This window comes from Chenopodium album, chromosome 8 (genome assembly GCF_948465745.1).
Source record: "Chenopodium album chromosome 8, dcCheAlbu1.1, whole genome shotgun sequence".
Taxonomy (NCBI): domain Eukaryota; kingdom Viridiplantae; phylum Streptophyta; class Magnoliopsida; order Caryophyllales; family Amaranthaceae; genus Chenopodium; species Chenopodium album.
This window is the reverse complement of record NC_137841.1, coordinates 10,225,011-10,248,209: the sequence shown is the minus strand read 5'-3', so window position 1 is coordinate 10,248,209 and position 23,199 is coordinate 10,225,011.

Genomic DNA, 23,199 nt, shown 5'->3' with positions numbered 1-23,199 from the left:
GAAACCCTCCGCACCTCATGTCTCGTGCGGGTACGTGAAGGAATGGGCTAACCCTGCAAAAGGTGTTTAAAATCAGAAACAGGCAAAATCGAAGCAGTAATGTAAAACATATGAAGGCAAGACTATCTCCTGAACGGCGTCGTCCCGACGGCACGTAGCCACGTTCCTCATCCGGACAATCTGGCTCCGGAAGGCATCTATACATCGTGCCATCGCCAAAACCAGCTCGCGCGAGAACTTTCAAAGAAATCAGTCAGTAAACATGCATAATATATATCGACAAAATTTGCAAATAAACAAGCTTACCCGAGTCTGGTGGCGAGGAATCGACCGCTCTACGAAGCGCTCGTCCTCAGGAGCCGGAGGAATCATCTCCTCAATCGGCCCATATGTCCCCTAGTAATGGATAGATATACGGGGTGGCACGAACTCAGCAGCGCCGTCCTGACAAGGCAAAACGAAATCAGTAAAGCATTACTTGGGGGCTACTTAACGAAGGGTAAAAGCTGAAAAATCGTACCGCCACATCCTCAGCCGGTACAGGAACTGGAGCTAACAACGACAATAGCTCCTCCGCATAGCATTGCCCAGGGATCATGTAAGATTGCCAAGGGGTACCAGCTCCCTCTGACATGCTCAACAACCTAGTGGCGTTAAACATGTGGCGTGGTGGAGGAGCAGGAACGACAAGTGTATCGGAGGAATGCTGAATAGCAATCCTCTTTCCGAGATACGCGACCGCTCCATAGGTCCCTAAGAAATAGCGACGCTCAACTGAATACTGGGCGGCTAACCCAGGGACTGCCAGGTCGCCCCATTGTCGGTTCAGCACCTCAGGCTCCTACAAAGAAAGTCAATCAGGCAAGAATCTATCTAAAGCATCTCAAAATGTCAAATAAGAAAAGAATCATACCGAGATGATCCAATATCGGACATATGCAGTGGACATCCCTACACGGCGGCTGCTACAGGAAGCACTAACGGGAAACCTGCGCGGCGACGGTCTGGCCGGTGAAGCTGAGGGGAAATACTCGTAGAACCAAATTTACAATAAACTAAAGTTATCAGTAAATGCTAACTAAAATGTAGAGCTAAACTTTATAGGGAATAAGGTTTACCTCTACGACCCTCCAAAAGCTGGACAAAGCAACATTCGACCCAAAGGACCGATGTCGACACGAGTCCCTCATCGCTCAAATGAAATCAGCGTAGGCCAAGCTGACCCAGTCATAAGTCCCGATCCGGTGTAGATCGCGGACGGCAGGAAGGTAGTAAAGCAGCACCATACTACCCTTGTCGGGGAGAATGTCCCTGACAACAAGATGAGTGCAAAGATGTGCACCCGTTGCTCTCAGGTGGTCGCACCATCATCAAGAGCCGCTGCTAGAGTCAAGCGGCGAATCCCCCTAGCGCTGAATTGAGTCGACTCTACCTCAGCTCGAGCCCGAAAAGCAATCGGACCCAATAGCTCCTCGACCTTAGGGGAAAAGACGTCGATCCTGCTGTCGAACGCCAGTGGCACAGAACTAAACTCCAGTCCTGTGATGAGACTGAAGTCAGTAGGAGTGACCATCATCTCACCCCAGGGAAAGTGGAAAGTGTTGGTGGTGTCCCAAAAGAACTCCACCAAAGCACAAACTACATGGTGACCCCCGCTGGAGGCAACCATTGCCTCAGAGGTCTCGTACAGCGCAGTAAGACTGCAAGACTCCCATAGAAGTCTCGTCTGATCATCTCTGGTGATGTACATCTTGTACAGATCTCCCAAGCTGTCACAGCCGGAACCATGACAGCGCGTTCTCCCAACAGTGATGCCCCGTCTCACCCTCTCAGAAATGTGGTAGACGGGAGAAAAGTATAAGGTCCGCTCATCCCACTCGGGGAGTCGACCAAGCGAAGTAGACGGCTCGGCATCGTCCTCTGCGGGCTCATGCTACCGTCGGACGTCTCGGGACCGTGAACCGGAACCTCGCTGTCTAGCCATGCTACATTGTGCAGAATTATCATAAATTACGGTTTTATAGTATCTAAGGTTCGCCTAGCTGCATGATACTATGCTAAAAAAAAAAACAGAGTACGTAGTACTAAAACAGAGCACAAATTCAATTTGAGCATAACGGCATATTTCAAGCAGTCAAACAATTTCTTGCAATACAATAGTAAATATTGTGACAAATTGGACAAGAATTGCTAGCAAAAACATCAAGAACGAGCCACATTGTATTCCCGACCTTAAGAGGTTCAACAATGGCAATTTGTTCATCTCTTCACCAAATTGAGTCAAACAAGTCTCAAATTACTCCCAAGGCAATATATAAACATAATCAAGCAATTTCATGGCATAAAATTTGATAAACGAAGAATATTGAGCATTCTAAGTTTCGAATTTTCATGAAATTCAAGAATATATACATGAAAAATTCATAAAAACCGTTGTGAGTTTGAAGAAAACTTACATAGAACGGGAAAATGGATGGAATAAGCTTTGATTTGCAACAAATTTGAGCGAATTTGGTTGAGAAACGAGCAAGAACGAAGCAAATGAAGTTCTGGAAATTTTCGAAGCCAAAATGCGAAGAACAGTAGCGGAACTGAGGAAGAGAAGGGTATTTAAGGAAAACCCGACTCTAGCGCCAAGCACCAGACCTTAGCATCAGCAGATAGGCTTAGCGCCTGGCGCTAGCTCCAGCGTCTGGCACTACAGTCAGTTAATTGGCGCTGATGTTTTTTCAGCGGCGCCAGAACATTCATCCACTCAGTACGGTTGTTCTAATCTTATGCAATGTAATTTGGGTTCCTTGGTACGCCAGTTAGCCCCTCTAAGAAATTTGACACGATTTTTAGTAATCGGCTTGATTGGCTCATTAACAAAAGGCAGCGACATACCGGTTCATTTGCAAAAGGAACCGACGTACTGGTTCATTCATTCAGCAAAGGTCACCGACATATAGGTTCAAAGCAGCAAAAGCGCCGATGTACAGGCATAGCAGAAGAAAAGTTCAAGCGAACTTTTAAAGATCGATAAGCGGAGATCTTCGGTAATTTCCTTGGAAAATTATCGCAACAAATGAGGATAGCTTCAAGCGAGGATATCTTCGACAACATTCCTTAGATTGTGGAGAGTTGTCAAAAACAACTGAAGATGATTTCAAGCGAAGTTGTCTTCAATCATGTTCCCTTAGACGTGGAAGATGGTCACAAAGCGGAAGAAGATTGTTTCAAGCGAAGCAATCTTTGATAGTGTTCCCTGGTTTGTGGAATATTATCAAAGCGGAAGAAGGTCGTTTCAAGGGAAGCAATTTTCTATATTTGAAGCAGTTACAAGCGTAATGGTTTTCAAGCAGGATGGCATTCTCTTGGCAGGAGGTCATCAAAACAGTAAAGCGGCCAAAAATCGGTTACTTTCAGAGACGTGTGCTCGATGGTGCAAGATACGCGTTTCTTAACTCTTTTATTTGTGTAACTAACGCTAGTTTGCAGGTATCGGCGTTACAAGAGTGACTAAGGATCGCATAACGTTCTGAATCATTCTCCGTCCCTATCGATACTTTGACTTTTGTTTTCAAACTTGTGTTTCTCCAAACTCAGTCAAAGTAGGGGCTTCTGTAGACACCCATTTGTGTCTCCCAAAAACCAAACCCAGTGATGAGTACCTTTCACGTCGAATAATAATCGAATGAAGTGAAAGTGTGGAAAGTTTAGTGTTGTGGATAGTTTTAATTTCTTTTCTCTTCTCTCTGTTTTTGAAAACCTATTTTAATAAAATAGCCAATCCAGTTTGGTTGGTCCATGATACTGGTCTAAAATAGTGTAGTTGGATGGGGATTGAAAAGAGCTTTCCAACGATATATTATAAGCCCAGTTCCGATGAATATTGAGGAAGTTATGGCCAAATTACTGAACTGGGCCTGGTTTGAGCCTTATATGCGGCCCAATGATCTAGAGGAGGGCCTAATATAGATTTATCATTTCTAATGCAATTTGGAATGGTTTTAGTCTTCTAGATTCTTCTAGAAGGTTCTTTTCATTCCTAATTCAATTCGCATTGATAAATTGACTTTTTAGAGTTTTAAACAGAACCAAAGGACGTTTTTTAGGAAAATACGATTTTATCCTCCTGTACGGCAATTTCTATTTGATTTTAAGAAAACGCGTCGATTTCTTAGTCAGCGCCAAACGCCAGCTATAGCGCCTGACGCTACGCTTGGTCCCTAGCGCTAAGGTCAGCGTAATGCGCTAATCTGGCTTTTTGCGTCAGAACTCTGTTTTTGATGTTTTATCTTTTTGGCTAATTTTCTCTATAAATAGCCTTCTAAAAACTCCATTTTCATTCACCAACTCTTATCAAGATCTTCTTGATTACTCTCTCTCTCTCTTCTCTATACTAGCCTTCTCTAAAATATAAAAATTTCGCATTCATTAGATCTAGATACACCTAGCCATATTCGAAGTTGCCTTCGCCCTAGACGTGAAAGGTTTCATTTCTGAGGGTTTGGTTCCAAATCTCTCTTTCAATTATTTAATTTAATTGTCTTGTTTATTATTTTCCTTGAATTTACTAACGTGTGTATTTTGTTATTAGAAGGAGGTACGAGGCATCCAAGTAAGTGCTTTAATGGTTTTTTTTGATATTATGATATAGAGATCATGTCTAGGTTGTTATTATGATTCCTAGAATCATGTTAGGATGTTTTCCTTAATTTGATGTTTAGGGTGACAACAATAAATTCCTAGTATCATGTCTAGGTGTACTCTAATATTAAGTATGATTGTTATGATGCCTTTTATTTTCTTTCCTTATTCAGGTTAGTATCATGTTAGGGTTAAAGCTTTGCTTTTTATTGTTTAGTGACATGCTAGGATTTGTTATAAATCTTGTCAGTATCATGCCTAGGATCTTTCTATTATTATGCTTTAACGTGATTATTTTAATTATTATTTTGATTATTATTATTATGATGATGATGATTATTTATTATGTTGCTTGATTATTTTTTGTTATTGCTTGATCACACCTTTTATGCATGTTTAAAGGGAATTGGTGTTTGTAATCACGCTTAATAAGATAATTAATAATCTTGTTTAGGTTAATTTGATTATAATTCAAGTGATCGCCAATAATAGTTTGTTTGTGCATTAATATTCAACCAACATAGATAAATAGGTTTAGGGTTAATTCTATTGATTGCATGTTAGTCAGAAAGCGCACATGAATACGATCAGAATAAAGTAGAGGTCTATTATTAGGGCAGGTTCAATCTCTTTTAGGTTGGATTTGTACCTTCATCCCCGAACCTTATTTGGTTCAAGACCTTATGGAGTTGACGATCTCTTGGATCATTAAGGGGTGTAACCTTCACCTCGTGAACGGTTTACAAGTTCCTAAAAAAAACTTGTTGGCAACTCTTTTTCTCTATCTTCTTTCCCTTTGGACGCCACTGTACTTTAGTGTATGATAACAGTGGGGTTCAAGATAGGGTTTTAACGCTTGAAATATTCCCTACCGTTTTTTGGCGACTACACTGGGGAGGATTTCTATTTTAATTCCAGAAATTTATTTTGACAATGATTTAGAATGAGTGGATGAGACTCGAAACGTTCTAAGTATTTCACGTACGTAATTTTGATTAACATTATTGTCAAATGCATAAAAAAGATCTCATTCGAAAGATCATCCGTAATGAGTTAAAACATAGGATTTTACACGTAGGAAATTTGAGGTATATCTTTCACAACTAGGACCAAAATAACACTGCGCGAAACTGGAAAATTTTATCGAGCACAAAAAGCTGCTGAGGCATGTAGGAATCAGCGTCAGCGAACAGAATATTAGCGCCAGACTTTTAATAGCCCAAGGGAGAAGATATTGGTTCTATGGATGGCTACCAAGCCGGATTTTGGGCTAAGAGTGAACTTTGGGTATATCTTTTTGGAGTGTTGCAAGGATATGATTAGTGGGTTAAAGATCGGGGAGAGTCATTGTGGGGGCTTGATTACAAGGTTGGTGAAACACTTCAACCAAGAGGATTTCTTGCAGTCTTGCACTCTGGTTTTTGGGAGTGAAGATTTGTTCCTAGAATTGAAGCAACTCAATACCTTGCGCTCCAGTAATAGTTCTAGGTGCCCCAACAACAACAACAACAACAACAAAGGATAGGAAGAAGACAACAACAACTACAACAAACGAGAGGTAGAAGACAACAACAACAACAACAATACTACAAAAAAGATCCCTATCTTTGTGAGATGGCGGCTATGCGTGAGAAAATGAAGCGCATGCAAGGTATGTATGCCGACCACCAACACTTTTCTTATCAAACTAGTGCCGTATATGATGCTAGTATACGTAGGGGGGAGGTCACTCCTCCGGTTAACTACCCGTTTGTGCCGGCTCAACAAGGGCCCGTGCCTTCTTGGGGTGGTGACAACCTCCCTACGTACCCATATTGGTCGGGTACCACGAACCCCGATTAGCCTAGGCGTAATTTCCCCGATGAGTCCCGTCATTTTGACTACCGGGTTTTGGGAGGGAATGATTATAGGGGGGATCCTAACTACCCTTATGTGCACCTCACTCACCCTGAACTTTGTATGCAACTTGAGCCATATGACCGATTATCCGTATCCCAACTTGACCTCTTCAATGGTCATTATGGGTGGCCACCCGGTTACACCGGTGGTTGGGATCCCTATGCCCACGCCCCCGTTCAGGCTTTTCTTATGATAGAGCGGATGCGGGTGATAGTGGTGCCGACCCTAGTGGTCATTAGTATCCCCCTTGGTTGTTTGTTTCCCCTTTTTGGTACCCCCCTTTTAGTTTTATTTGCTTGTGTGCATCGCGGTCAATGCCCCTCACTCGTCCTCATAGGCGACTTTGGGGTTTAAAGGGCTTGTTGTAGCTAAAAATAACTGTGATTCCTACGTTAGTGAGTCTTAGTGTATATTATTTTTCTCTCTTTTTCCATTTTTTTTCTAAATAAGCCCTTTTTTTTATTCCTTTTTAGCTTTTGTTTTTCTCAAGACAAGCAAAAGTCTAGCTTGGGGAAATTTTATGAGTGTCATTTATGGCACTCATAGGGTAGTCTTTTAGGATGGTTTCACCCTATTTTCATAGCTTTCTTTTATTTTTTTGGTCTTTTCTCCTTTAATTTCTCTATTTCCTACTTTCTTCTTGTTTTACTTTCCTTTATGTGGTTTTCTTCGTGTTTCACTTTTATTTGGCTATTTTTTTCTTCTATTTTCTCTCTTTTTTTTACTTTTGTAAGTGCTTAAGGAGTTGGCTTTGGAATGGGATCAACAAGAGCCAAAAGGACTAAGCAAAGAAGAACCAAGCTCCTTCGATAGGGCTTGGAGATGGCTTGGAAAGGGCACAAAGTTTTTGAGAAAGGCCACAGGCGCGGGTCTGAAGGCCACTAGCGTAGTAAAAATGCACAAAATGGAGATTTTTGGTAGTAACTCTCCGTGCCCTGGCCGCGACTTAGCCGTGGGCGCGGGGATCTTCGCCGCGGGCGCGGGCTACAGTACCCGCGGGCGTGGGGGTCACCCAGATTGCCTGCGGAGTTTGTTATGGGTTCCGTAACCATTTTTCCGCGACCGCGAGAATTCTTGGAGAGGGTGCGGCCGATCAGTTTTTGTTCTTTGTCTATATCTACTCTTGTTTTTCCTTTTGAATAGACAACTTTTAGATAATTTCATTTGCTTGGTTTTTAGTGAGAGAAACTAGAGAGAAGTTAGAGAGAAAGTAGGGATAGAAATTCTTGGATTTTGATTTGTATTACAACATTGCTTCAATCAAGTTTAGATTTCTTCTTCATATCAATGAAAGTTTATGAGATTTCTTTCCTTTGAATTTACTTTTATTGCAATTTCATATAATACTTGAATGGGAAATTCTCTTTGGTAACACTATAGTGTTTAGTTTTCTTAGTGGTGAACTGTGAAAATTCTTATTATCTTTGGTAAACCTAAATTTTGTATATTAAGCTATTCATGACATTAATGATAAATTATAGTTAAATATTTAACCATAGTTAGTATTTTTATTTATTTATTTTTATTATTTTTTACTTTAAAAAAAGAAATAATTTTTTGTAAACAAAAAAAAGCCACCCCTTCCCCCATCAACAACCCACCACCCTTCGCCCCCACCCACGCCGGCGCCCATCCCTATATCGTCGGCGCACCAATGTCCCCTGTACCCTAAACCGACCACCCTGATTGCAACCATACATCAGCAACCCAGAGCCTCGAATGCGATCATTCCTTCCCTCACCAACCAGCCACCGAGTCCTCAACCACCACCAACCCAGAACCTTAAACCACAACCGTCCTCTCTTTCTCCTCCTTCCACAAAACCGTAACCACCTGTAACCCCTCCTTGGCTTGCAACCCTGATTCGGCGATTCCCTCCCCTATCGAACTCCCCTTCCCCGATTTCCCAGTTCCCTATTTTCACCCAAAACCCTAACCCAAATAAAACCCCTAATTCATCTCTTGAAACTTCCAATTCGGAAGATCGACGACAAAGAAACCGCCCATCAATCTCAACGAAGAGAGAGGAGGTTCAATTGGTAACGAATTGATCGAAAAAAGGCACCGACGATTGAAGGTGAAGGCGGGGAAGGTGGTTAGCATGTAATTTTTCTTGGTTTTTCTATCTTCATTGCCGCCGCTAAAGACACTTTTCATCGGCTGACTTACGGGCTGCCTTGGAGACGTGTTGCGTTAGATTTAATTTGGGGTTTTTCTGGCGGCGAATTTAAGGGAGGAGGATTTGTTATCTGGGGTGTTTCATTGGGTGGGGCGTCGGGTGGTTTTGGCAGTGGTTTTGGCTCAGTGGTGGTGTGGTTCGGGCGTTGGTGGTGGTCTGTAGTTTGGGGGTTGGTGGTGATGTGGTTTGGTCGTTGGTGGTAGTCTGAGTTGGTGTTCAGTCAGTAGGGATGGAGAGGCTTTTATTTAAAAAAAATTAATTTAATTATTAAAGAATAAAAGAAATTAACTATGGTTAGTGAGTTTATATTAAAATAACTATTCTCTTTGGTAATCAATAATTCAAGTTTACCAAAGATAATAACAATTTTCACAATTCACCACTAAGAAAACTAAAAAAATAGTGTTACCAATTAGAATTTCCCTACTTGAATGTTTGAATTGAATTTTGGTTTAGGTTTGAGAAATTGTTGAATGATTGAATTCCTTCTTGATTAAACTTGAAATGAATATGTTTATGATTGAATTTGTTTTGTCTTTCAATTTCACCATGATTAGTGAGTAGATTAGTTTCTAGGGAGAAGGGGAAGCATGCTTTATTGATGATTTTTACTAGTTGATGATCATTTATTGATTGAATTGTTGCAATTAAATTGGTTGACATAGTTGCGCATGTTTTAATTAGACTAGGAGTGATCAACCTATAATATTAATCTAGATTGATTACAAATTTCAATGACATGAACCCTTGATTTGAGAATTTCTTTAATTGATTGAATTTGATTGTGATTTTCCTTGTTAGCCATTCATAGTGAACCCTAGCTTGGCTTAAAGGAGATAGCTTTTGGGTTCCTTTGACTGCAACTATTGTTTGTCCTTTGTATTGTCTGAATCAATTGAGTGATCTATCAATTAGCATAATAATTGAGCTTGCATGTGGAACCTATATCCCTAGTGTTTAGCATATTGAATTTCTCAAATTATGTATTTTCTTGATACCTTAGTTACCAACCATAACCATTTACATTCTTCGAAGTATCTTGACATAGGCTATAGCTTGCACCTACTCATTCCTTTGGGTTCGATCCTTGACTTACCATATACTCATATTAGGTTAGTTTAGTGTTTACAAATTTAGTTTGGCTCTAGGAAAGGGTAGGAAACGACCTACATTTTTCTCTTATCAAGTAAATAGAGTCATCGTCGAGCGATGGATCTGTCGCCTACTAGTTTTCTAGTACTGTTTGCTCAGTTTTACTTCCTAATTGAGTTTTTCCCTTTTTTCTGAAACCCATATGTGTTCTACATATGGCCATAACCCTCTGGGAATTCACGCTCCATCTACCTAATCGAACGCTCTTAGCAACGAAGGGTACATCCGAGTTTGTGAATTCACCAAACCGTGGAAGCGAGTTTAACTCGCGGGGTCCCATCCACTCGCGCCAACCCTTCCAAAGGTAAAGCTTCCGCGTGGTGCATCTGGACTCATAACCATGGACCCCATTTGACTAACCCTTATCCTTAAACTTTAGAGAATTAGAGCCATGGTTAGGTTGCAACTCATTGCATAATATTAATAGTACTTGACTACTTGTGCATCTCTTAGTTGTGCATAATTAATATGTGACTAAGCTAACCATTTGTCTTGACTTGTGTTTATAATTAAAGTCTTAATCAACTAACCAACAGCTAAAAGATTTTTCTTAATTAATTGATTTATTAATTTGAACCAATAAATATGCCTAAAATTGAGTCATAGTTTCTTTGAGTTAACTCGAATTTTTATTCCTGTATACTGCACAAACGTCAACTTGTTTTAATCATATCCGAAGTTCTAGGAAGATTTACGATTCGTAAAACCTATGGATATGTAGCCCCAAGTTTTATCTTTCATGTTGCATTGATTTCGTTCAATTTGGAGTCACAGATAAAAAGTTATGACTAAAATACTACAGCCTGTCCAAATTAGTGCACATGCGTGAAGTCTTTACTTAGTCTTTGTTCAAGTACAATCACATAATCTAGTCACATGGTCATGACACGAGTCAAACATGACACTTATAATCATTAATCTTAGCACATACTTTGTGAATATGTCACCATGACCATGTCTTAGGTTCATGCATGAGTTGATTTTTTCCGGCATAAGATTTGGGGGTACATTCTATTCCTAATTCTTTCATATCATGATCTTTCCATTCTCTACATGATTTCTCCATATCACAATCTTCATTCTTCCAACCTCCTTCCCTCTATTGCATGTTGAATAGAAAATCAGTCAAATAATTAACAATAAATATCCCCAATATCCCTTTCCACAACACTTGGTGATGGAGGGAAGGGCGATTAATTAAGGACAACACCTTTGTTCAAGTACTACTTTTTGACAAACCAATTAGTCGGATTAGAAAATCTAAGAAGATAATGGCATCTCTGGAAGAAGTCAACGAACTTAGGAAGGATGTGGCCAACTTAACTGAATTGATGAAGGCTATGGCTCTTCAAATCTATGACCTGTGAAGCAACAACAAATTGAGCTTATGCAAGAAAGCTTGAGCAAACTATCCAATGACTATAGATTCCAGGGCATTAGCTCACAAGGGGTCTCAGTGGTCAAGGAGCTTCTTCAGCAGAAGTTCAATGGCAACGACATCCCTAGGTTCAAGGCAACATACAATCCTTATTTCGACCAAAGGGCTTTCGAGACCATAATGAATATTGAAAGGATTGATAGGAAAGCCTTTCATTCATTATTTTCTTTATCTCTTGAAACCGTTTGTCAACAATGGTTCTTTTCCCTTGACAAGGAAAAAACCTCTACTTGGGATGCTATTGTAAACGCTTTCATTGATAGATATAAATTTAATATTCAAGTTGAAACTGACCATAGACAACTTGAGACGCTAAAGCAAAAACAAAACAAAAGGTTTACCTCCTTCTTCAACAAGTGGAAGGAAACTTCCGCCGATATGATTGAAGTCCTTACTGAAAAGAAGTCCATAAGGATGTTCATTAAGAACCTTCAAGACAAGTATTCAAAACATTTGATATATCAACATAATTTGAATACTTTCAAGGCCGTCTATGACATAGGTATTGGAATTGAAGATGACCTTGCAAAACAAAAAGCTAATAACGATAGCAGGAACAGTGGCTGGAAAGGAAAGAAGAACGATAATCCTTCTTCTGCAGAAAATGCACACTCTAGTAATAATGTAAGTACCTTTGACCTCAGTGAAGTATTAGCCATGGAAGAAACAACTAAGGTAAGAGTTCACCCCCATTAGGATGAACTACGATACTACTTTCGATCGAGTACACGCCAAAGGACTCAACGCTCCAATTGGACCTCTTCAAGATCTAGCACCCAAAAATAGGTCACCCAATTGGAAGGCTGACGCTCATTGCAAGTACCATCAAGGTAGGGGACATACTATTGAGAGTTGTTGGAAGCTAAAAGAGGCTATCCAACATTTGATCTATAATAACAAGCTTCCAATACCTCCAGCTGGCAAGAAGAGCGAGTGATGATAAGGCACAAGACAAGAGGCGAGCTTCAATGACATGATTTCGTGACCTCTTTTTCTATTTCTATTATTCATCCTTTCCCCAATTAGTCTAGCATAGTCACCTTTTATTTTCCTTATATCTTATTTTATAGGTTTTTCCTTTTTACCTTTTAATAAAATGAGCATTTCTTTTCTTGCATATGATCATTTCATTACATTGCATTAAAAAAAATCCATGTCGAACTAAGCACAAGGTATACCAATGATTTGAGGCACCTCCTGTAGCCATATCATATTACCTTTCACCCTTCAAATATACAATCCTTTCTTGATAAACCACTTTAAGCCTCGTCTAACGATAAATCTTTTTTTCTTCGACCCACATCTACCTAACCTTGGGAAGGGATAGTGTGCAACTTATGCAAATACCAAAGCTTGAGTGATTTTACCTAGATCTCAAAAACTTAAAAAGCAAAAAATAGCAATTAAAGTTTATGAAAGGGCAAGTGTTCCAATGTTATTGACATGAACATGTCTTTGATAAGAACACGTCTTAGATTACGTCTCTAATTGAGTGCTCGGTACCGTGCCTGAGAAACATGAATGCCAAGTGAGTGATAAACCGCATGACGAGATTGCCCACATTTATCAAAAAATGCAAAAGCAAAATGAAAAGAGAAAAAAAAAACAAAAAAGAGCTCAAAAGTGAGAAACTTCAAGCATAAAAACACAAAGTTTCAAAAGCAAGGTTGCACACCTTGGGGGCTTATACAGGGTCTTGATCCTTTATCCCTTTCTTCTTAAACCTTTAGCCTAACCACGTTACAATACTTTAAAGACCTCTTTGAGGTATACACATACTTGTGCGAGGTTCGGCTAGAGCTACCTTCAGCCTGATTCCTATAAGTTATGTAGGCAACCTCACATCAAGGTGTGGTCGTAATAAAATGCATTAATTAATAAACACATTCATGCATGATCATATCAAGGGATCTCCTATGCTCATCCCTATCCATTTAGAGCTAGACTTGGGGGCTTGATCCCTACATTATTAGCTTACCTAGCCTAAGAGTCACCATTATTTGACTCTTTTCAAAATATATATATATATATATATATATATATATATATATATATATATATATATATTTCCATTGTAGACACCTAAAAATGTATCCCCGAAACCAAATCCGATGATGAACAACCTTTCACCGCCATTATTGGTCGCGTTGAGTATTTAATCTTGGAGTGCTTAAATCCATATTTCCATTTCATAAAAAAAACCATTTCCTAGACCATTTCCCCAAACCATAACTTATTTTCATCTTTTCGTGCCTTTAAACCTAAAATAGTTCATTTTGTGTACTTTAAAATCATTTATTTCATGTGCTTTTTATAAAAACGTTTAATCCTGTTTATTTTGGTCAATAATCTGGGTCCAATGATTGAATAGTGGCCCTGATACGGCTTCAAAAACTGTTAGACATGGACTGCTAGCGGAGTGGAAAGAAGGACTTGTTACATCCTTAAAAGCGTGAAAAGTACATGGGACTTGAAAATATCTTTCCAACGATATATTATAAGCCCAAATCCGAGTTATAACGAATAAGTTATGGCCAAAATACTAAACTAAGCTCAAACCGAACCTAAGCCAACCTTACCTACGACCCAATGATCATGTGGAGGGTCCAAAAGCTTTAATCCCATCCCTAAACCAATTAGCATTAATTGGAAGCTTCTATAAGTTTCTAAAATATCTTAATTATTCTTTTTGAAACGATAAGATTAAAGAGTTTGAAATTGAATAAAACTTTTCTTTTTGAAAGTCCTAATTCTATTCGAATTGAAACACGTTCAAAGATAGACATATATTTTTTTCGTACCTCGTAGTTTTTATCCAAATCATATATGGTTGGATAGCCCTTGAAATTATTTTTCCAATGATATATTATATTATCAATTTCGAGCTATAACGGAAAAGATATGAATGAAATATCAAACTCTATCCAAAACTTATACCATCTCAATATTTCGGCCATATCTTTTATTCTAAAACATTTATTAATCTGATTCTAATTGGGTTAAAAAGTAGACTTCAACAGCTTTCCAAAAATATATTATTTATGTTATTCAAATTTCTGGATCAAAAGATATGATAAAAACAAAAACCACAAAAGCTGATGTCTATCGCAAGAGTATTTTTCCAATTCGAATTCTTATCTTTTCTTAATTCTTCGAGCCTTATTTTTCCTTATAAATAGAGGTCATATCTCCCCTTTTTCAATCATCAACAAGCTTGATTGTCAAATCATTCTCTGCTCCCTCTTTAGCCTAAACACTAGCCTCCCCATTCTTTCACTATTCCTTCCTTTAAGCACTCCAAGGAGTCCATACAATACTTGAAGTTCTATACTTTAACCAAGGCGTGATGGAAAGAATTAACTAAGGGTTTGGACCAAATAAACTCTACATTTAATTTAATTTAATTTCCACTTGATTTATATGTTTTATTGAAGTTACTAACAGTTTATTCATGATGTAGCAATTCAAGAAAACGCGGAAAGTTAGTAATTAATCACTTAATTACTCTTATTTTTATTCTTGTTGCTAGTATCATGATTAGGCTAATTTATGATTTGATTTGACTAACGATATTATGGTTAAATTGCTTCCAATATTAATGTTTTTTCAATTATTATTTTTTATCACCATATTGCATGTTAAAGGTAATATGTAATTGAAAATCACGCCTAATAAGATAATTTGGACAACCGGTTTACACTAGTAGAAAAAATGAAAATGCCACCGCTTAAAGGCCACCGGTTTTTTAAAACCGGTGGTTTAAAAAATGGCCGCGAATTAGGCATTTATTATTGCCACCGGTTCAAACCGAACCCGTGGCAATAATGCTTAAGCCCACCGGTTTTGAACCGGTGGCAATATTTGAATATATAAAACGCGCGGCCCTTTAACTTCTTCTTCTCTCCACTGTTTTATTTCCACCAAATCTCCAGTACGAGCCACCAGTGACGCCGCACCACCATCCAAACCCTACCACCACACACTCCACCAGCGACGCCGCACCACCTTCCACCACCTCCTCACTCCCTCTGAACCTCCTCCACCAGTGAGCGAAGCAGCAAGCAGCGCGCACCACAGGGAAAAATTTGATTTTTCGGGGGAACTCCCTCCACCACTGACCAGGTGCGTGGTCCGTCCACCACCTGTCCGCACTGACGCCACAACCACCGCACCACCATCCCATAGCCACCGTTCGAAATTGCATATTAATAGACGGTAATTTTTTCTGAATTTCTGTGTTTTATTTTTGTTGTTCTTAGGCTAATTTTTTCTGAATTGTTCATGAATTAGGTTAATTGAAAAAAAAATGCAATTACTTGATATTAGTGAATCATAAAATTGAAATTTGGAAGTAAGTGCTTATACTAAATCAGAATTACGCCAGATTATTGAAAAAAAGAAACTGCAATTAGAGGTGAAACCACAAGAATAAAAACAGTGTAAATGAGAGGAAAAAGAAAAAGAAGTTAGAGAAGATCGAACCTATATAAATTTGAACATATGGAAAATTATACTACGTATAATGTTATGCCGAAGACTCTGATATGATTATGCTCCTTGAATTGTTTATTGAAATTCAGAATTGATTCAGAACGCCGATGATGCTGGCGCAACTAAGGTTTGCTGCTTGATTGTCCGATGATTCCCCAAATGTAAGTTGTTGCATGCATAATCCCCTTGATTTCTTTAATCCATGGCAAAAGTAGAATTTGTTATATACACCCGGGTGGGTAATTTGATCATTAATTTTTTATCATTGGGAAATTCTCTTTGGTAGACAATAATTAGGTTATTTTTTGGTTAATTTTTCTGAATTTTCTGGGTTTTTTTTTTGTTGTTGGTAGGGTTAAAATTTTAGAGAATGCATCTTTAGAAATCAAGAAATTGTTTAATTGTGTTTATCTTTAGAATGCAAGAAATTGATTAATTGTTCATGAATTAACAGTATAATGGAAAATATATTTTGAATAATTTTTTTTATTTCTTTCATTGTATTATTATTATTATCAATTTGTTGTTGTTGCTTAATTTTTGGTGAAGTATAGTATGAATTATTGAATTATTTTGGAGTTAGATTGAGGAGTAATTCGTTTTAGATTACATTACATAATGATTTTCCTAATGCTTTTAGGAAATATATGGATTATGGAGTATAATTTGATATGTTGGAGTGGTGTGAAATTGATTGTTAGGTTTTATTAGGAAATTTTGAATAAAGTAGAGATTATTAATAACCTTGTTAATTAATTAGTTGAATTTGGTAGTATGTTTTAATGTGTAATTTTAGGTTGTTTTATAGTTCTTGACAAAATTACTAACTTTTATTTTGTTGTTTTATTTTTTTATTTTTGTAGATACATATGTAGTGAAGCACAAGTTTATTAGCTATTCAAGTGGGAAGTTCGAGACATTACATCCATTATACTTGCTATATTGGTATGAACTATAAACTTTATGGAGCTATATATATTTCTTTCTATTTATCTATTTGATAAAAGTTTGTTCATGATATTACAAGTTGTGTCTTGTTTAATAATAAATAATTACAATAATATGTTGAATGTTTGCATCATCATACGCCTAGATACCCGTTCAAGGCTTTCTCATTAGGAGAAAGTCTTGAATAGTCCCCGGTTGGGACTGTTCTTGAATGTTTACTCTCACTTAGGTGGTGAATGTATGTCTTTTTTTCGATTTTAAGGAACATCTTGGCTGTCCATTTCTTCTCCATGTTCTCTGGGTACATATTTGGGTAAGTAATTATCTACATCTTGTACTTGGGGAACTGGGGGGAAGTGCTGCCGGATTTTCTTTAAAATTGGAAAGTTGACATACATTCACTAGTGAGAGTAGACATTCAAGGATGGGTTAGGTTGGAGTGATAAGGACACTTTGGAAACATGCATTTGTTCAGTATATGAATGGTATATTCACGATGTGTACTTGAAGTTGATTTACATAAGATATGTAGCAATTGTACATTATTGATAATATGTTGCTATATATGTTTAGAGACACTTTACTAAATGGGAAAGGATCGTGGTTGGATGTATGGTAGACGTGATACAATGAATTTTTGGAATGGGGTTCAAGAGTTTTGCGAGACGGCTTTATCTTATCAGCGCAAAATTGGTGAGGAACACCTATACTGTCCTTGTGTTAATTGTAATAATGTGAAGGTGGTCAATAGTGTTGAAATCATTAGAGATCATGTACTTTGTCGTGGGTTTAGACTTAAATACCATGTGTGGATTTGGCATGGTGAAAGTGGAGAGTATAGTGAGGATCTTGATGGGAATGATGTGCATGATAAAAGCAGTGAGATTCATGTGGACGAGGAATGGGAGATTGATGAATATGCTATTGATAGTGGTGAGGATGGAGCTGAGGATCATCCAGTGGATGAGGTCGAGGATAATGACGTGGATGAGATGTTGCATAATGTCGAAGGTGATGTGTTTGAATTACTATCGAAGGCTTCCAAAAAGCCTTTGTACCCTGGGTGCAAAAAATACTCCAAACTTTCTGTCGTGCTAACACTTTTTAACATTAAGTCGAAGCATGGGTGGACGGACGTTAGTTTTTCTTCTTTGTTGACCGCATTAAGTAAGATGTTGCCTGATGGGAATGAAATTCCTACGTCTTACTATTATGCAAAGAAGCTTATGTGTCCATTTGGTTTAGAGTATAAGAAGATACATGCCTGTCCTAATGATTGTATTTTGTTTTGTAATGAGAATGAACAATTGGAGGAGTGTCCACGATGCAAGCAATCGCGCTACAAGCGCATGAGTTGCAATCCTGGTACGAAGGGACCTCCTGCTAAGGTGTTATGATATCTTCCTATTATTCCAAGGTTTAAGCGTCTATTCTCAACACCAAAAGACGCTAAAAACTTGAGGTGGCATGCCGAGGGAAGGAAGAAAAACAGAATGCTAAAGCATCCGGCTGACTCCCCGCAATGGAAGAACATTGATTTGAAGTTTCTGGAGTTTGGTAATGAAGTCAAAAATTTAAGACTTGGGTTGTGCACAGACGGGATGAATCCATTTGGCACTCTTAGTACCCAACACAGCACTTGGCCGGTTCTTTTAGTGATCTACAATTTGCCTCCTTGGTTATGTATGAAACGGAAGTATATAATGCTTTCATTGCTAATAACGGGGCCTAGGCAACCTGGAAATGACATAGACGTTTACCTTGCGCCACTAATTGGCGATTTGAGAAAGATGTGGGATGAAGGGGTTTCTTGTTTTGATGCTCATAAGAACGAGGTGTTCACATTGCGTGCAGCCCTTATGTGGACCATGAATGACTTCCCTGCATATGGCAACCTGTGTGGGTACAAGGTTAAAGGGAAAAAAGCATGCCCCATATGTATTGATGAAACATCAAGCATATACCTTAAGAATTCTCACAAAGATGTGTATATAAGGACTCGAAGGTTCCTTAGGCGTGATCACCCGTACCGTAGGCAAAAAAAGGCTTTCGATGGGACAGTGGAAGAGGAGACTGCGCCTAGGCCATTGACCGTTGTTGAGGTTTATGCTCGAGTTAAGGGTATACGAACAGTGTTTGGAAAATCTGAAAAAGCTCCGGTCTCAACAGCTCTTTTAAAAAAAGAATCAATTTTGTGGAAGCTTCCGTACCGGAATTGTGGCCTCAAGACAAGGTTACAAAGGGGAAGGACAGAAAGGGAAAGGAACCGGAACAAGAAACTGTAAATGTTTCGAAAAAAGGAAAGGGGAAGAGCAAGGGAAAGGGAAAGGCCGCGAATGCTTCAAAGAGTAGAGATGAGGGTAAAGGGAAGGTTGAGAAGAAGTATTTACCACCGGCTTGCTACACATTGTCAAGGGTAGTAAAGCGGATGTTTTGTGCATGTCTTTACGGCATTAAGGTTCCATTTGGGTACGCATCTAACATGAAAAGATTTGTATCCTTAAGTGGAGAACTGAAGCTGACAAGTATGAAATCCCATGATTGTCACATGTTGATGCAAGTATTTCTACCGATTGCAATACGTGGTATTTTACCGAAGCACGTGAGAGAAGCTATTACAAGCCTATGTTCGTTTTTCAATACAATATGCAGCAAAGTGCTTGATCCTTGTACACTTGATGCTTTGCAAACGGATGTGGTTGTGACTTTGTGCAAATTTGAGATGTATTTCCCACCCTCCTTTTTTGACATAATGGTGCATCTCATTCTTCATTTGGTGCGTGAGATTAAGTTGTGCGGTCCAGTTTTCTTGAGGTGGTGCTATCCTTTTGAAAGACACATGGGCACATTGCAAGATAAAGTAAGGAATCCGACTCATCCGGAAGGAAGCATGATTCAAGGGACCGTGAGTGAGGATATTGGTAATTTTGTGGCCGACTATTTAGCCGTTGCTGAACCTATTGGTCTTCCTGCTTCTCGACATGAAGGGAGACTGGATGTTCATGGCACAATTGGGTCGAAACGAATGTCACCGGATCGAGATCAGTTCTTACAAGCACAGCTTTATGTGTTGCACCATGTTGCTGATGTTCACCCATATTTAGATGAGCACATGGCTAGTTTGCGTGATGAATTTCCATCGAAAGGTGAAAGGGCACAAATGCAGTTGCATAATAAGAGGTTTGTGAGTTGGTTTAGTCAACGAGTGATGAGTCTCTTGGATGATAGTGTCACCGATACAGTAAGGTGGCTTGCTTATGGTCCTAGGGATGATGTTCGCTCATTTGAGGGATATGACATCAATGGGTACACTTTTTGGACAGAGGGTCGGGATTTGAAATCTACGCCGACCCAAAATAGTGGAGTAACGCTTGTGGCATCGTCAAGGGAGTTTGCAAGTGCTAAGGATAAATCACCTGTCGATGCAAAATTGTCATACTACGGTCGAATTCAAGAAATATGGGAGCTTGATTATTGTAACTTCACGGTTGCTCTTTTCAAATGTAAGTGGGTTGATAATATCAGGCGTAATGTCAAGTATGATGACTTTACTCTTGTAGATCTTGGGCACTTGAATGATAGTGCGGAACCGTTCATCCTAGCTTCTCAAGCTAAGCAAGTGTTCTATGTAACTGACCCAGTCGATTCAAGATGGTCCATTGTGCTAGCTGGGGAAAGAAGAATCCTAGGCATTGGAGATGTTGAAGATGAGGAAGAATACGATGCATTTGATGATTCAGCACCTTTCACTGTTCCTAGACCTATTGCATTAAATGACATAGACGACCAGACATGTTATATGCGGTCAGACCACAACGAAGGAATATTAGAATGAGGTACTATACCATTTAATTTGAAATTGTAAGCAATTAAAAGTACTATTAAATTTAATCAGAAGTTAGGTAATTTTATGAATAGTTGGAGGGAAAATGTATGATATTGTTATCTTAGTTGCTAAATTTTCACAAATTCTTGTTAATGAATGAAGTATATCTCAAAATTGACATATTATGATAGAATTTAATTTTTTAGTGTTAACGGTACTAGATAATAATAAGTTATGTCAAAATGCATCAAAAATGATAGAATTTAATATTTTATATACTAACATGTATTATGACCTATATGTCAACATTTTTATCTCTTATGGACCTAATATCGTGTTATGTTTGTAATGACAGGTGTTTATAACTCATGGAGGACGATTATGACCCACTAGTAGAGGATTTGGAGGATGATGATGATGGCTATGAGGATTAGGATGAGGATGAGGATGAGGACAAGGACGAGCCATATGATGTCAACAAGGAGACTGATTTGGGTGAGCCAGAAGATCAGGAACAAGATGCTTATGAGCGCAGGCTTGATGAATTTGAAATTTCAGCTGAACGTGCGCCTGCTATTGATTCTACAATTGTTGAGGTTGTTGGTGAGAACACTACTCCTCAAACTCAAAGCCAAGGAAATGAGCAATTGAACACAGGTGGTGGAGTGGGGGTAAAGGCACCAGCTAAGAGAAAGGGTAGGGGTCCGACAACAAGTTTTAAGAAGCCAACCGGTCCCATGGTGTTGGAGTATGACAAAAGAGGTCGACCTACTGGCCAATGGATTCGGAAATATGCAAACCAAGTTGGCATATGTTCGCGCAAAATCCCCATTACACTTTCTTGGAAGCAAGTACCTCCAGGCTTGATTCAAACATTTTGGGATGATACCAGGGCAAGTGTTTTGTTCAAATGCACATTTACATGTATCACAAATAATTTCACCTAATGTTAGTTTGTAAATGGAAAATAATAATTGCTTGTATTTGTGATTGCCGAAGCTGTTTAGTATTCCTAATGATCCCCAGAAGAGAAGGGTGTTTGATTCTTTACTAGGGGAGAGATTCAGAGGCTTCAAGACCCACTTGACCAGTGGATGGATCTATAAGAAAAAGAAACACAAGAAGAAAGCTTCCAAGGGAAATGAAGGTGAAGGTGGAAATGAGGAAGAAGTTGAGGAACAAGACCCACCGTGGAAAAAAAATGCCAAGCGTGATGGAGGACGAGTGGAAAAACTTTGTTATTCAAAGAACTCGACCCAAAGCAATTGTAAGAACTACTAAATCTAATGAGAATTGTATAACATATTGACTCTTTTTGCAGTAATGATGCTAACATTACTATTTATGTAGGAAATTCGAGAGCAAAACAAGGCAAATTCATTGAAGAAGGAGTACCGCCATCGTACGGGGGCCAAGACATTTGGTGAATGGAGGCAAACTTGGAAGAAGGAGGGTATATACCCCACTTTAACTCAAGGGTCATCCTTAGAGCCCTCCAACTCCACGATCACTACGTTGGTTAGTCGTGCTGGCGATTTCATTTGTTCTCTACATTCCTTTGATAAGGACACCGGAAAATGGGTCATCAAGGAACCGGAAAAAAAAGTGGCGGATAAACTTGTAAGCTATTTGAAACTTTAGCATAACTTTACCATACAAAAACATTTTATGTATTCATGTTAACATTTTTTCTTATGCTACAGCTTGATTACACTACAGAAGTTGTTGAAGGCAAGCTGGTCCCGACTATAGAGAAAGACCCCTTCACCTTGGCTTTGGGAAAGCCCTACCATCCAGGCCGGGTAGTAGGTATGGGAGGGACGTTGCTAGGATGGGAGAAGGTGATGGGTTCAGAATACACAAAAAAGGGAAGATCTCGAGGAAGTGTTAACTCACCGGAAGAATTGGATGCCAAGGTGGCATCCATCAAGGATCAAGTTCGCAATGAGTTAATAGGTGAATTCAATGCTTGGGCGAAGCAAATGAACTTACCCTTGTTGTTCCCCTCGACTACACCGTTCGACTCTAGTAGTCACCCAAAAGGACAAGGAGAAGAGGAGATACATGAGGTAGTTTTCTATCTATTAGTTTTGGCCTAGCTTGTGAGTTACGTGAGATCTAATGTGGCATTTTTGATTAATTATTGCAGGTTGTTACTCCCACACATGCGGACTCGAGGGAGGTTAATAATCCAACACCCCATGAATTTCCAGATTTAGAGGTGAATTTAGGATTTGAGGGAGCGTGTTTGGTTTTAACATAGTGAATTTCGTTACATGATCAATTGTGTAGGAAAAGACCCTTTTTGATAATTTCAGTTTTTACAAGTGAATTTTGTTACTGGTGTAGGTAGAGACCGAGTGTACACTTCTAGCCCTGGGGCTATCAAATGGAGGAGAGTTGCAGTTGGTGGCGTATGGTAGTGCACAAGCAACGACTGGTGATACGGTCCATTTACAATCGCTTAGGCCACAACATTACTCGGTCGGGATCAATTCTTACATTGCTGGGTTTGAAAACATCCCACTACCGATGCCTATAGTGGATGATGGGATTACTCTTCTTTGGGAAGCAAAGGGTAGCTAAGTGCAATGGCCACGTGCTTGGGTGAGGTTAATCAACAAGGTAATATTT